Consider the following 13,529-nt stretch of genomic DNA (forward strand, 5'->3'; position numbering starts at 1 on the left):
AACCCCGTGCTGTACCTGTCCTGGGAGTGTTTGATGGGGACAGTGTAGAGGGAGCTTCACTCTGTATCTAACCCCGTGCTGTACCTGTCCTGGGAGTGTTTGATGGGGACAGTGGAGAGGGAGCTTCACTCTGTATCTAACCCCGTGCTGTACCTGTCCTGGGAGTGTTTGATGGGGACAGTGTAGAGAGAGCTTTACTCTGTCTCTAACCCCGTGCTGTACCTGTCCTGGGAGTGTTTGATGGGGACAGTGTAGAGGGACCTTTACTCTGTATCTAACCCCGTGCTGTACCTGTCCTGGGAGTGTTTGATGGGGGCAGTGCAGAGGGAGCTTTACTCTGTATCTAACCCCGTGCTGTACCTGTGCTGGGAGTGTTTGATGGGGTAGTGCAGAGGGAGCTTTACTCTGTATCTAACCCCGTGCTGTACCTGTCCTGGGAGTGTTTGATGGGGACAGTGTAGAGGGAGCTTTACTCTGTATCTAACCCCGTGCTGTACCTGTCCTGGGAGTGTTTGATGGGGGCAGTGCAGAGGGAGCTTTACTCTGTATCTAACCCCGTGCTGTACCTGTGCTGGGAGTGTTTGATGGGGTAGTGCAGAGGGAGCTTTACTCTGTATCTAACCCCGTGCTGTACCTGTCCTGGGAGTGTTTGATGGGGACAGTGTAGAGGGAGCTTTACTCTGTATCTAACCCCGTGCTGTACCTGTCCTGGGAGTGTTTGAAGGGGACAGTGTAGAGGGAGCTTTACTCTGTATCTAACCCCGTGCTGTACCTGTCCTGGGAGTGTTTGATGGGGACAGTGTAGAGGGAGCTTCACTCTGTATCTAACCCCGTGCTGTACCTGTCCTGGGAGTGTTTGATGGGGACTGTGTAGAGGGAGCTTTACTCTGTATCTAACCCCGTGCTGTACCTGTCCTGGGAGTGTTTGATGGGGACAGTGTAGAGGGAGCTTTACTCTGTCTCTAACCCCGTGCTGTACCTGTCCTGGGAGTGTTTGATGGGGACAGTGGAGAGGGAGCTTCACTCTGTATCTAACCCCGTGCTGTACCTGTCCTGGGAGTGTTTGATGGGGACAGTGTAGAGGGAGCTTTACTCTGTATCTAACCCCGTGCTGTACCTGTCCTGGGAGTGTTTGATGGGGGCAGTGCAGAGGGAGCTTTACTCTGTATCTAACCCCGTGCTGTACCTGTGCTGGGAGTGTTTGATGGGGTAGTGCAGAGGGAGCTTTACTCTGTATCTAACCCCGTGCTGTACCTGTCCTGGGAGTGTTTGATGGGGACAGTGTAGAGGGAGCTTTACTCTGTATCTAACCCCGTGCTGTACCTGTCCTGGGAGTGTTTGATGGGGACAGTGTAGAGGGAGCTTTACTCTGTATCTAACCCCGTGCTGTACCTGTCCTGGGAGTGTTTGATGGGGACAGTGTAGAGGGAGCTTTACTCTGTATCTAACCCCGTGCTGTACCTGTCCTGGGAGTGTTTGATGGGGACTGTGTAGAGGGAGCTTTACTCTGTATCTAACCCCGTGCTGTACCTGTCCTGGGAGTGTTTGATGGGGACAGTGTAGAGGGAGCTTTACTCTGTCTCTAACCCCGTGCTGTACCTGTCCTGGGAGTGTTTGATGGGGACAGTGGAGAGGGAGCTTCACTCTGTATCTAACCCCGTGCTGTACCTGTCCTGGGAGTGTTTGATGGGGACAGTGTAGAGGGAGCTTTACTCTGTATCTAACCCCGTGCTGTAGCTTTACTCTGTATCTAACCCCGTGCTGTACCTGTCCTGGGAGTGTTTGATGGGGACAGTGTAGAGGGAGCTTTACTCTGTATCTAACCCCGTGCTGTACCTGTCCTGGGAGTGTTTGATGGGGACAGTGTAGAGGGAGCTTTACTCTGTATCTAACCCCGTGCTGTACCTGTCCTGGGAGTGTTTGATGGGGACAGTGTAGAGGGAGCTTTACACTGTATCTAACCCCGTGCTGTACCTGTCCTGGGAGTGTTTAATGGGGACAGTGTAGAGGGAGCTTTACTCTGTATCTAACCCCGTGCTGTACCTGTCCTGGGAGTGTTTGATGGGGACAGTGGAGAGGGAGCTTCACTCTGTATCTAACCCCGTGCTGTACCTGTCCTGGGAGTGTTTGATGGGGACAGTGTAGAGGGAGCTTTACTCTGTATCTAACCCCGTGCTGTAGCTTTACTCTGTATCTAACCCCGTGCTGTACCTGTCCTGGGAGTGTTTAATGGGGACAGTGTAGAGGGAGCTTTACTCTGTATCTAACCCCGTGCTGTACCTGTCCTGGGAGTGTTTGATGGGGACAGTGGAGAGGGAGCTTCACTCTGTATCTAACCCCGTGCTGTACCTGTCCTGGGAGTGTTTGATGGGGACAGTGTAGAGGGAGCTTTACTCTGTATCTAACCCCGTGCTGTAGCTTTACTCTGTATCTAACCCCGTGCTGTACCTGTCCTGGGAGTGTTTGATGGGGACAGTGTAGAGGGAGCTTTACTCTGTATCTAACCCCGTGCTGTACCTGTCCTGGGAGTGTTTGATGGGGACAGTGTAGAGGGAGCTTTACACTGTATCTAACCCCGTGCTGTACCTGTCCTGGGAGTGTTTAATGGGGACAGTGTAGAGGGAGCTTTACTCTGTATCTAACCCCGTGCTGTACCTGTCCTGGGAGTGTTTGATGGGGACAGTGTAGAGGGAGCTTTACTCTGTATCTAACCCCGTGCTGTACCTGTCCTGGGAGTGTTTGATGGGGACAGTGTAGAGGGAGCTTTACTCTGTCTCTAACCCCGTGCTGTACCTGTCCTGGGAGTGTTTGATGGTGACAGTGTAGAGGGAGCTTTACTCTGTATCTAACCCCGTGCTGTAGCTTTACTCTGTATCTAACCCCGTGCTGTACCTGTCCTGGGAGTGTTTGATGGGGACAGTGTAGAGGGAGCTTTACTCTGTATCTAACCCCGTGCTGTACCTGTCCTGGGAGTGTTTGATGGGGACAGTGTAGAGGGAGCTTTACTCTGTATCTAACCCCGTGCTGTACCTGTCCTGGGAGTGTTTGATGGGGACAGTGTAGAGGGAGCTTTACACTGTATCTAACCCCGTGCTGTACCTGTCCTGGGAGTGTTTAATGGGGACAGTGTAGAGGGAGCTTTACTCTGTATCTAACCCCGTGCTGTACCTGTCCTGGGAGTGTTTGATGGGGACAGTGTAGAGGGAGCTTTACTCTGTATCTAACCCCGTGCTGTACCTGTCCTGGGAGTGTTTGATGGGGACAGTGTAGAGGGAGCTTTACTCTGTCTCTAACCCCGTGCTGTACCTGTCCTGGGAGTGTTTGATGGGGACAGTGTAGAGGGAGCTTCACTCTGTATCTAACCCCGTGCTGTACCTGTCCTGGGAGTGTTTGATGGGGACAGTGGAGAGGGAGCTTTACTCTGTATCTAACCCCGTGCTGTACCTGTCCTGGGAGTGTTTGATGGGGACAGTGTAGAGGGAGCTTTACTCTGTATCTAACCCCGTGCTGTATCTGTCCTGGGAGTGTTTGATGGGGACAGTGTAGAGGGAGCTTTACTCTGTATCTAACCCCGTGCTGTACCTGTCCTGGGAGTGTTTGATGGGGACAGTGTAGAGGGAGCTTTACTCTGTATCTAACCCCGTGCTGTACCTGTCCTGGGAGTGTTTGATGGGGACAGTGTAGAGGGAGCTTTACTCTGTATCTAACCCCGTGCTGTACCTGTCCTGGGAGTGTTTGTTGGGGACAGTGTAGAGGGAGCTTTACTCTGTATTTAACCCCGTGCTGTACCTGTCCTGGGAGTGTTTGATGGGGACAGTGTTGAGGGAGCTTTACTCTGTATCTAACCCCGTGCTGTACCTGTCCTGGGAGTGTTTGATGGGGACAGAGTAGTGGGAGCTTTACTCTGTATCTAACCCCGTGCTGTACCTGTCCTGGGAGTGTTTGATGGGGACAGTGTAGCGGGAGCTTTACTCTGTATCTAACCCCGTGCTGTACCTGTCCTGGGAGTGTTTGATGGGGACAGAGTAGTGGGAGCTTTACTCTGTATCTAACCCCGTGCTGTACCTGTCCTGGGAGTGTTTGATGGGGACAGTGTAGAGGGAGCTTTACTCTGTATCTAACCCCGTGCTGTACCTGTCCTGGGAGTGTTTGATGGGGACAGTGTAGAGGGAGCTTTACTCTGTATCTAACCCCGTGCTGTACCTGTCCTGGGAGTGTTTGATGGGGACAGTGTAGAGGGAGCTTTACTCTGTATCTAACCCCCTGCTGTACCTGTCCTGGGAGTGTTTGATGGGGACAGTGTAGAGGGAGCTTTACTCTGTATCTGACCCCGTGCTGTACCTGTCCTGGGAGTGTTTGATGGGGACAGTGTAGAGGGAGCTTTACTCTGTATCTAACCCTGTGCTGTACCTGTCCTGGGAGTGTTTGATGGGGACAGTGTAGAGAGAGCTTTACTCTGTATCTAACCCCGTACTGTACCTGTCTTGGGAGTGTTTGATGGGTATAGTGTAGAGGGAGCTTTACTCTGTATCTAACCCGGTGCTGTACCTCTCCTGGGAGTGTTTGATGGGGACAGTGTCGAGGGAGCTTTACTCTGTATCTAACCCCGTGCTGTACCTGCCCTAGGAGTGTTTGTTGGGGACAGTGTAGAGGGAGCTTTACTCTGTATCTAACCCCGTGCTGTACCTGTCCTGGGAGTGTTTGATGGGACAGTGTGGAGGGAGATTTACTCTGTATCTAACCCCGTGCTGTACCTGTCCTGGGAGTGTTTGATGGGGACAGTGTAGCGGGAGCTTTACTCTGTATCTAACCCCGTGCTGTACCTGTCTTGGGAGTGTTTGATGGGTATAGTGTAGAGGGAGCTTTACTCTGTATCTAACCCGGTGCTGTACCTGTCCTGGGAGTGTTTGATGGGGACAGTGTAGAGGGAGCTTTACTCTGTATTTAACTTTGTGCTGTACCTGTCCCGGGAGTGCGTTAGACTGGGTGGGATATTAAAGTGTGGGAAGAATGAGCGGGAGACTGGGATTAGATTGGGTGGGATATCTAAAGGGTGTGGGGTATGAGCGGGAGAGAGAAATTAGGCTGTGTGGGATATTAAAGGATGCAGGGAGTGAGAGGAGAGTGTGATTAGACTGGGTGGGATATTAAAGGGTGCGGGGAGTGAGCGGGAGAGTGGGATTAGACTGGGTGGGATATTAAAGGGTGCGGGTAGTGAGGGGGAGAGTGGGATTAGACTTGGTGAGATATTAAAAGGTGTGGGGAATGAGGGGGAGAGTGGGATTAGACTGGGTGGGATATTAAAGGGTGCGGGGAGTGAGCGGGAGAGTGGGATTAGACTGGGTGGGATATTAAAGGGTGTGGGGAGTGAGGGGGAGAGTGGGATTAGACTGGGTGAGATATTAATGGGTGTGTCGAGTGAGGGGGAGAGTGGGATTAGGCTGGGTGGGATATTAATGGATGAGGGGAGAGTGGGATTAGACTGAGTGGGATATTAAAAAGGGTGTGGGGAGTGAGGGGAGAGTGGGATTAGACTGGGTGGGATATTAAAAAGGGTGTGGGGAGTGAGGGGAGAGTGGGATTAGACTGGGTGGGATATTAAAGGGTGTAGGGAGTGAGGGGAGAGTGGGATTAGACTGGGTGGGATATTAAAGGGTGCGGGGAGTGAGGGGGAGAGTGGGATTAGATTGGGTGGGATATTAAAGGTTGCGGGGAGTGAGGGGGAGAGTGGGATTAGACTGGGTGGGATATTAAAGGGTGTGGGGAGTGAGGGGGAGAGTGGGATTAGACTGGGTGGGATATTAAAGGGTGTTGGGAGTGAGGGGGAGAGTGGGATTAGACTGGGTGGGATATTAAAGGTTGCGGGGAGTGAGGTGGAGAGAGGGATTAGACTGGGTGGGATATTAAAGGGTGTAGGGAGTGAGGGGGAGAGTGGGATTAGATTGGGTGGGATATTAAAGGGTGTGGGGAGTGAGGGGGAGAGTGGGATTAGACTGGGTGGGATATTAAAGGGTGCGGGGAGTGAGGGGGAGAGTGGGATTAGATTGGGTGGGATATTAAAGGGTGTGGGGAGTGAGGGGGAGAGTGGGATTAGACTGGGTGGGATATTAAAGGGTGTAGGGAGTGAGGGGAGAGTGGGATTAGATTGGGTGGGATATTAAAGGGTGTGGGGAGTGAGGGGGAGAGTGGGATTAGACTGGGTGGGATATTAAAGGGTGAGGGGAGAGTGGGATTAGACTGAGTGGGATATTAAAGGGTGAGGGGAGAGTGGGATTAGACTGGGTGGGATATTAAAGGGTGTGGGGAGTGAGGGGGAGAGTGCGATTAGGCTGGGTGGGATATTAAAGGGTGTGGGGAGTGAGGGGGAGAGTGGGATTAGACTGGGTGGGATATTAAAGGGTGTAGGGAGTGAGGGGAGAGTGGGATTAGATTGGGTGGGATATTAAAGGGTGTGGGGAGTGAGGGGAGAGTGGGATTAGACTGGGTGGGATATTAAAGGGTGCGGGGAGTGAGGGGGAGAGTGGGATTAGACTGGGTGGGATATTAAAGGGTGAGGGGAGAGTGGGATTAGACTGAGTGGGATATTAAAAAGGGTGCGGGGAGTGAGGGGAGAGTGGGATTAGGCTGGGTGGGATATTAAAGGGTGTTGGGAGTGAGGGGGAGAGTGGGATTAGACTGGGTGGGATATTAAAGGGTGTTGGGAGTGAGGGGGAGAGTGGGATTAGATTGGGTGGGATATTAAAGGTTGCGGGGAGTGAGGTGGAGAGAGGGATTAGACTGGGTGGGATATTAAAGGGTGTGGGGAGTGAGGGGGAGAGTGGGATTAGACTGGGTGGGATATTAAAGGGTGTTGGGAGTGAGGGGGAGAGTGGGATTAGGCTGGGTGGGATATTAAAGGGTGAGGGGAGAGTGGGATTAGACTGAGTGGGATATTAAAGGGTGTGGGGAGTGAGGGGAGTGTGGGATTAGACTGGGTGGGATATTAAAGGGTGCGGGGCGTGAGGGGAGAGTGGGATTAGACTGGGTGGGATATTAAAGGGTGTGGGGAGTGAGGGGAGAGTGGGATTAGATTGGGTGGGATATTAAAGGTTGCGGGGAGTGAGGTGGAGAGAGGGATTAGACTGGGTGGGATATTAAAGGGTGTAGGGAGTGAGGGGGAGAATGGGATTAGATTGGGTGGGATATTAAAGGGTGCGGGGAGTGAGGGGGAGAGTGGGATTAGATTGGGTGGGATATTAAAGGGTGCGGGGAGTGAGGGGAGAGTGGGATTAGACTGGGTGGGATATTAAAGGGTGTGGGGAGTGAGGGGAGAGTGGGATTAGATTGGGTGGGATATTAAAGGGTGCGGGGAGTGAGGGGGAGAATGGTATTAGATTGGGTGGGATATTAAAGGGTGCAGGGAGTGAGGGGGAGAGTGGGATTAGATTGGGTGGGATATTAAAGGGTGTGGGGAGTGAGGGGGAGAGTGGGATTAGACTGGGTGGGATATTAAAGTGTGTAGGGAGTGAGGGGGAGAGTGGGATTAGATTGGGTGGGATATTAAAGGGTGTGGGGAGTGAGGGTGTGAGTGGTTCAAAGTGAGGAACCTTTTGAAATAAACAACACACTGAATTATTGATTCACCTGGTTGGTGTGATGGAACTTTGAGTGTTTGGACAAAGTGAAAATTTCAAATTAAGGTTTGTGAAAAATGATTGAGCCAAATTATTCATTGAACAGAAATAACATTTTGCATTCTGATTGTGTCGTCTGTCAGGGATTCACGCACCCTGTGCTATTTTGACATGCAGTCAATCTTTATATGTAGAGAAATCTCGCAATCACAAGATAAATTGTAGGGTAGGCAGCGAGGATTGAGATCAACAACATCAGACAGGGAGCTTCACTCTGGGGATCGAGTAATGGGGTAAAATACATCCAACATTCCCTGGGCTAAATCTCCACACTTCATAATGACCAGGGAACGCTACCCGGAATGGGGAGTTTAAATCTGGCGCAAAAGACAGGGAGCGTTATCCAGGATTCCTTCCTCTCCCTCTGAAGAACTTTAGTGACAGACAGCAGGGATTCCCCAGGATTCCATCGGATTGGGAAGCACCAATCATGGGGAGGTACTGCAAATTCTGGGACCATTTCTACAGCAGCCGGATTTTAACGTCACAGGAATGATCACTTAATTCTTGTGAAAAGATTCGAGACGACAGAGGTTCGCAGATCTCCAGAGAGCAGATGGGTCTTGGTTCTGCCAGGGGGGAGTTTTCAAATCGTGTTACCGGAGGGAAGGCAATCGAGAGGGATCTCTGCGGATCTCCCAGGGGCACGGGGGAGGGGCACACTGGTGGGGCCAATGAACAGCAACGGCAGCAGCCATTCATTGAATTTACAGTGCAGAAGGACGCCATTCGGCCCATCGAGTCTGCACTAGCCCTTGGAAAGAGCACCCTACCTAAACCCACACCTGTACTCAATCCCCTTAACCCACCCAACCTTTTTTAGGACACTAAGGGCAATTTATCGTGGCCAATCCACCTAACCTGCACATCTTTGGACTGTGGGAGGAAACCGGAGCACCCGGAGGAAACCCACGCAGACACGGGGAGAACGTGCCGACTCCACACAGTGATCCAACCAGCAATCGAACCTGGGACTCTGGCGCTGTGAAGCCACAGTGCTAACCACTTGTGCTGCCCTCAACGGGATGGGCAATAAACGCTGGCCACACATCCTGGCTTCAGAACTGGGGTTTGTGGGTCAGAGCTAGCTGGGCCACCCGGTAGTTTAATCAAGTGAGTTAGGGTAGATCCTGCGGCCTAATGCAGGCAGGAATGACCCAGAAGTGTTTATGAAGCAAGTGACCTCGGTACCACTTCACAGCACTTTAGACGCTGGAACGTTCCGTCCCCACTGCTGGGGATTCCCATGCCTGACGTGTCAGTTCAATCAGACGTCTGCTTCCTTTGGCAAGACTGCATCATCCCACTGGCTGGAGGCTCCGGAAAATCCCGCCCAGGGAGCCATCCCACTTCCCAGTGTGATTTGGTCCTTTGTTTAAAATCTCTTTGATGGGGTGTGGGTGTCACCGGCTGGGCCACCTTTTGTTGCCCATCATTAATTGCCCTCGAACTGCTTGGCCAATCCAGAGGGGCGGTGCGGAAGGGAAATAAATGAGTGGCCAACTTAGAAGCATGCTGGGAAATGCTTGACTATAGTTCAACACTGCTTTTGAACGAAAATACGTAGGTGAAATGAAATGAAAATTGCTTATTGTCACAAGTAGGCTTCAATGAAGTTACTGTGAAAAGCCCCTAGTCGCCACATTCCGGCGCCTGTTTGGGGAGGCTGGTACGGGAATCGAACCGCGCTGCCGGCCTGCCTTGGTCTGCTTTCAAAGCCAGCGATTTAGCCCAGTGTGCTAAACCAGCCCCTGAATCATGCTAACCATGCTAACCAGGTCAGGTAACATAAACAAAATACTGCTTAATATTTTGGTCTCGGCCTTATTATGAAAACACGTTGTCTTCCGAAAGATAACAAAATGTGTACTCGAGTTGTTTTTAGCCAAGGGCAAGAACATACGTACTACGTATTTCATCTTACGTACTTTCCAAGGTCTATTTAATATAAACATGCCTGTTTACTTCAAGCTGTTATTTCAGACTATAAAAATATGCTGTCTTCAATCGAATCTCAGAGTGCGATGCCTGACTTTGCAGCCGGGACACTCTCTCTCCGCAAATATATTTGTGTCAATAAATTTCCTTAAATTGAACCTCGAGGAATTTGTCTTTATTATAATTTCCACGACAGGTGGTTAAGAGTGTAACCACATCGCTGTGGGTCTGGAGTCACATGTAAACCAGACCGGGTAAGGACGGCAGATTTCCTTCCCTAAAAGTTCATTCGTGAACCAGATGGGTTTTTACAACAATCGAGAATGGTTTCATATGACCGGCTCTTCAATTCCAGATTTATTAATTGACCTCCATAAGCTGCTGTGGTGGAATTTGAACCGGTGCCCGCAGAACGTTTACCGAGCCTCTGGATTACTTGTCCTGTGATATTACCACTGGCCCCTTAAGTTCGAGGATGAGGGTATGATCCTCATTGGGCCTGAGTGAGGATGGTTTGTTTTCACTCAGAGGATGATTAGAATGTGGGAAAGTCTTCCCAGAAGATCCTCAGAAGCCGGGTTCAATAACACATCACGTTTGGTGATCGGGAATAATATTCAATAATTGATAGACTGATAGCAGCACAATTTGCACTGATTGAGATCAGCATGGCAAACATTATGGAGCCACATTAATCTGGAACAGTCGGTACACGGCAGTCTTCATTACAACACTGTATTTACCAACTGGCTCTCACAATGATCTCGAAGGGGATTTAACTGATAATCCGCAGAAGGCCCCACTGATTGAGGAAAATGTGTCACATTTCACAATCCCGAGAAAGCTGATATTACAGCCACAGAAACGCCATGTTCCAGATCATCATGTCACACTCCAGCTTTATCTAGAACAGCACTCCAGCAGAATGATCTAGGTGCTTCCAAAAATGAAGAGGAAGGTTGGAAAATCCGAGGCCAGAGATTCTGATTAAGAAAAAGAAATAAAACATATTGGGATGTTAGGTGATCAATTATTGGTCTCACCTCAGACAAATACACATTTCAGAGTCGATAGCAGGACAGCTTGCTGGCCTCCAGAGAATGGACCCTCCTTCAATCATTCCTTTCAATCCCTTCCCTTAAAGGCAAAGAAATAGCTGCACACAGTCACACACTGACACACACACACAAAGTCACACACTGACACACACAGTCACACACTGACACACAGTCACACACTGACACACACACCCAGTCACACACACTGACACACACACAGTCACACACTGACACACACAGTCACACACTGACACACACACAGGCAGTCACACACTGACACACACACAGGCAGTCACACACTGACACACACAGTCACACACTGACACACAGTCACACACACTAACACACACAGTCACACACTGACACACACAGTCACACACAGTCACACACTGACACACACACTGACAGTCACACACCGACACACACACAGTCACACACTGACACACACACAGTCACACACTGACACACACAGTCACACAAAGACACACACACCCAGTCACACACTGACACACACACAGTTACACACTGACACACACACAGTCACACACTGACACACACACTGACACAGTCACACTCTGACACACACACAGTCACACACTCACACACACACACAGTCACACACTGACACAGACACAGTCATACAAAGACACACACACCCAGTTACACACTGACACACACACACAGTCACACACTGACACACACACTGACACACAGTCACACACTGACACACACACACTGGCACACACACACAGTCACACAAAGACACACACACCCAGTCACACACTGACACACACCCAGTCACACACTGACACACAGTCACACAGTGACACACACACACAGTCAACACTGACACACAGTGACACACACACAGACACACAGTCACACACTGACACACACACAGAGTCACACACTGACACACACACAGTCACACACTGACACACACACACACACACACGGTCACACACTGACACACACACAATCACACACTGACACACACACTGACACACAGTCACAGACACAGTCACACACTGACACACACCCAGTCACACACTGACACACACACACAGCCACAGTCACACATGACACACAAACTCACACACTGACACACACACAGTCACACACTGACACACACACAGTCACACACTGACACACACACGCTGACACACACACAGTCACACACTGACACACACACAGTCACACACTGACACACACACTGACACAGTCACACACACACACTGACACACACACACACACTGACACACACACACACAGTCACACAAAGACACACACACACAGTCACACACACAGTCACACACTGACACACACACACAGTCACACAGTGACACACACACAGTCAACACTGACACACAGTGACACACACACAGTCACACACTGACACACAGTCACACACACAGTCACACACTGACACACACACACACACACACTGACACACACACAGTCACACATTGACACACACACAGTCACACACTGATGCACTGACACACACACTGACACACAGTCACACACTGACACACACACACTGACACACACACACAGTGACACACACTGACACACAGTCACACAAAGACACACACACAGTCACACACTGACACACGCACAGTCACACACTGACACACACAGTCACACACTGACACACACACAGTCACACACTGACACACAGTCACACATGACACACAAACTCACACACTAACACACACAGTCACACACTGACACACACAGTCACACACACACTGACACACACTGACACACAGTCACACACAGCCAGACACACAGTCATACACTGACACACAGTCACACACACTGACACACACACAGTCACACACTGACACACACAGTCACACAAAGACACACATACACAGTCACACACTGACACACACACAGTCACACACTGACACACACAGCCACACACTGACACACACACACAGTCACACAAAGACATACACACCCAGTCACACGCTGACACACACACAGTGACACACTGACACACACACATAGTCACACACTGACAGACAGACACAGTCACACACTGACACACACACAGTCACACACTGACACACACAGTCACACACTGGCACACACACACTGACACACAGTCACACACAGCCAGACACACACAGTCACAGACTGACACACACAGTCACACACTGACACACACAGTCACACACACTGACACACACACACAGTCACACACTGACACACACAGTCACACAAAGACACACATACAGTCACACACTGACACACACACACAGTCACACACACACTGACACACACACACAGTCACACAAAGACATACACACCCAGTCACACGCTGACACACACAGCCACACACTGACACACACACAGTCACACAAAGACATACACACCCAGTCACACGCTGACACACACACAGTGACACACTGACACACACACATAGTCACACACTGACAGACACACACAGTCACACACTGACACACACACAGTCACACACTGACACACACACAGTCACACACTGACACACACACACATACAGGCACAAACACACAGACCCCCTCCCACACACACACAGACACAAATACAGACACAGAAACACACACAGACACAAATACAGACAAAGAAACACACACAGACACAAATACAGACACAGACACACACACAGGCATTTATAAATCTGTTGGATATGACTTTAGACTGGAGGTAGTGGATTGGTCTGTATTGTCCAACACCAGGGACCAGGGGAAGACGCTGTGAAATATAAAATCCGTGTTTATTCACCTTTTTATTTAACCGTGTCTCCGTGATTGTCTCAAACCACTGGAAGATGGTTAGTGAAAAGTGTTTGGAGGGACAGGCACCCTGTGAT

General features: G+C 50.4%; 1 protein-coding gene across 1 annotated transcript in view; it reads right to left on the reverse strand.

Moving 5' to 3' along the window:
- Positions 1-9,770: 9,770 nt before the first annotated feature.
- lingo1a (leucine rich repeat and Ig domain containing 1a) overlaps positions 9,771-13,529 on the reverse strand; it is a 981,364-nt gene continuing 977,605 nt past the window's right edge. The window contains exon 6 of the transcript XR_011938493.1: positions 9,771-10,594. The gene's annotated coding sequence lies outside the window, so the exon portion shown is untranslated. The remainder of the gene's footprint in view (positions 10,595-13,529) is intronic.

Source organism: Scyliorhinus torazame, chromosome 30, assembly GCF_047496885.1.
Source record: "Scyliorhinus torazame isolate Kashiwa2021f chromosome 30, sScyTor2.1, whole genome shotgun sequence".
In the NCBI taxonomy this organism is placed as follows: domain Eukaryota; kingdom Metazoa; phylum Chordata; class Chondrichthyes; order Carcharhiniformes; family Scyliorhinidae; genus Scyliorhinus; species Scyliorhinus torazame.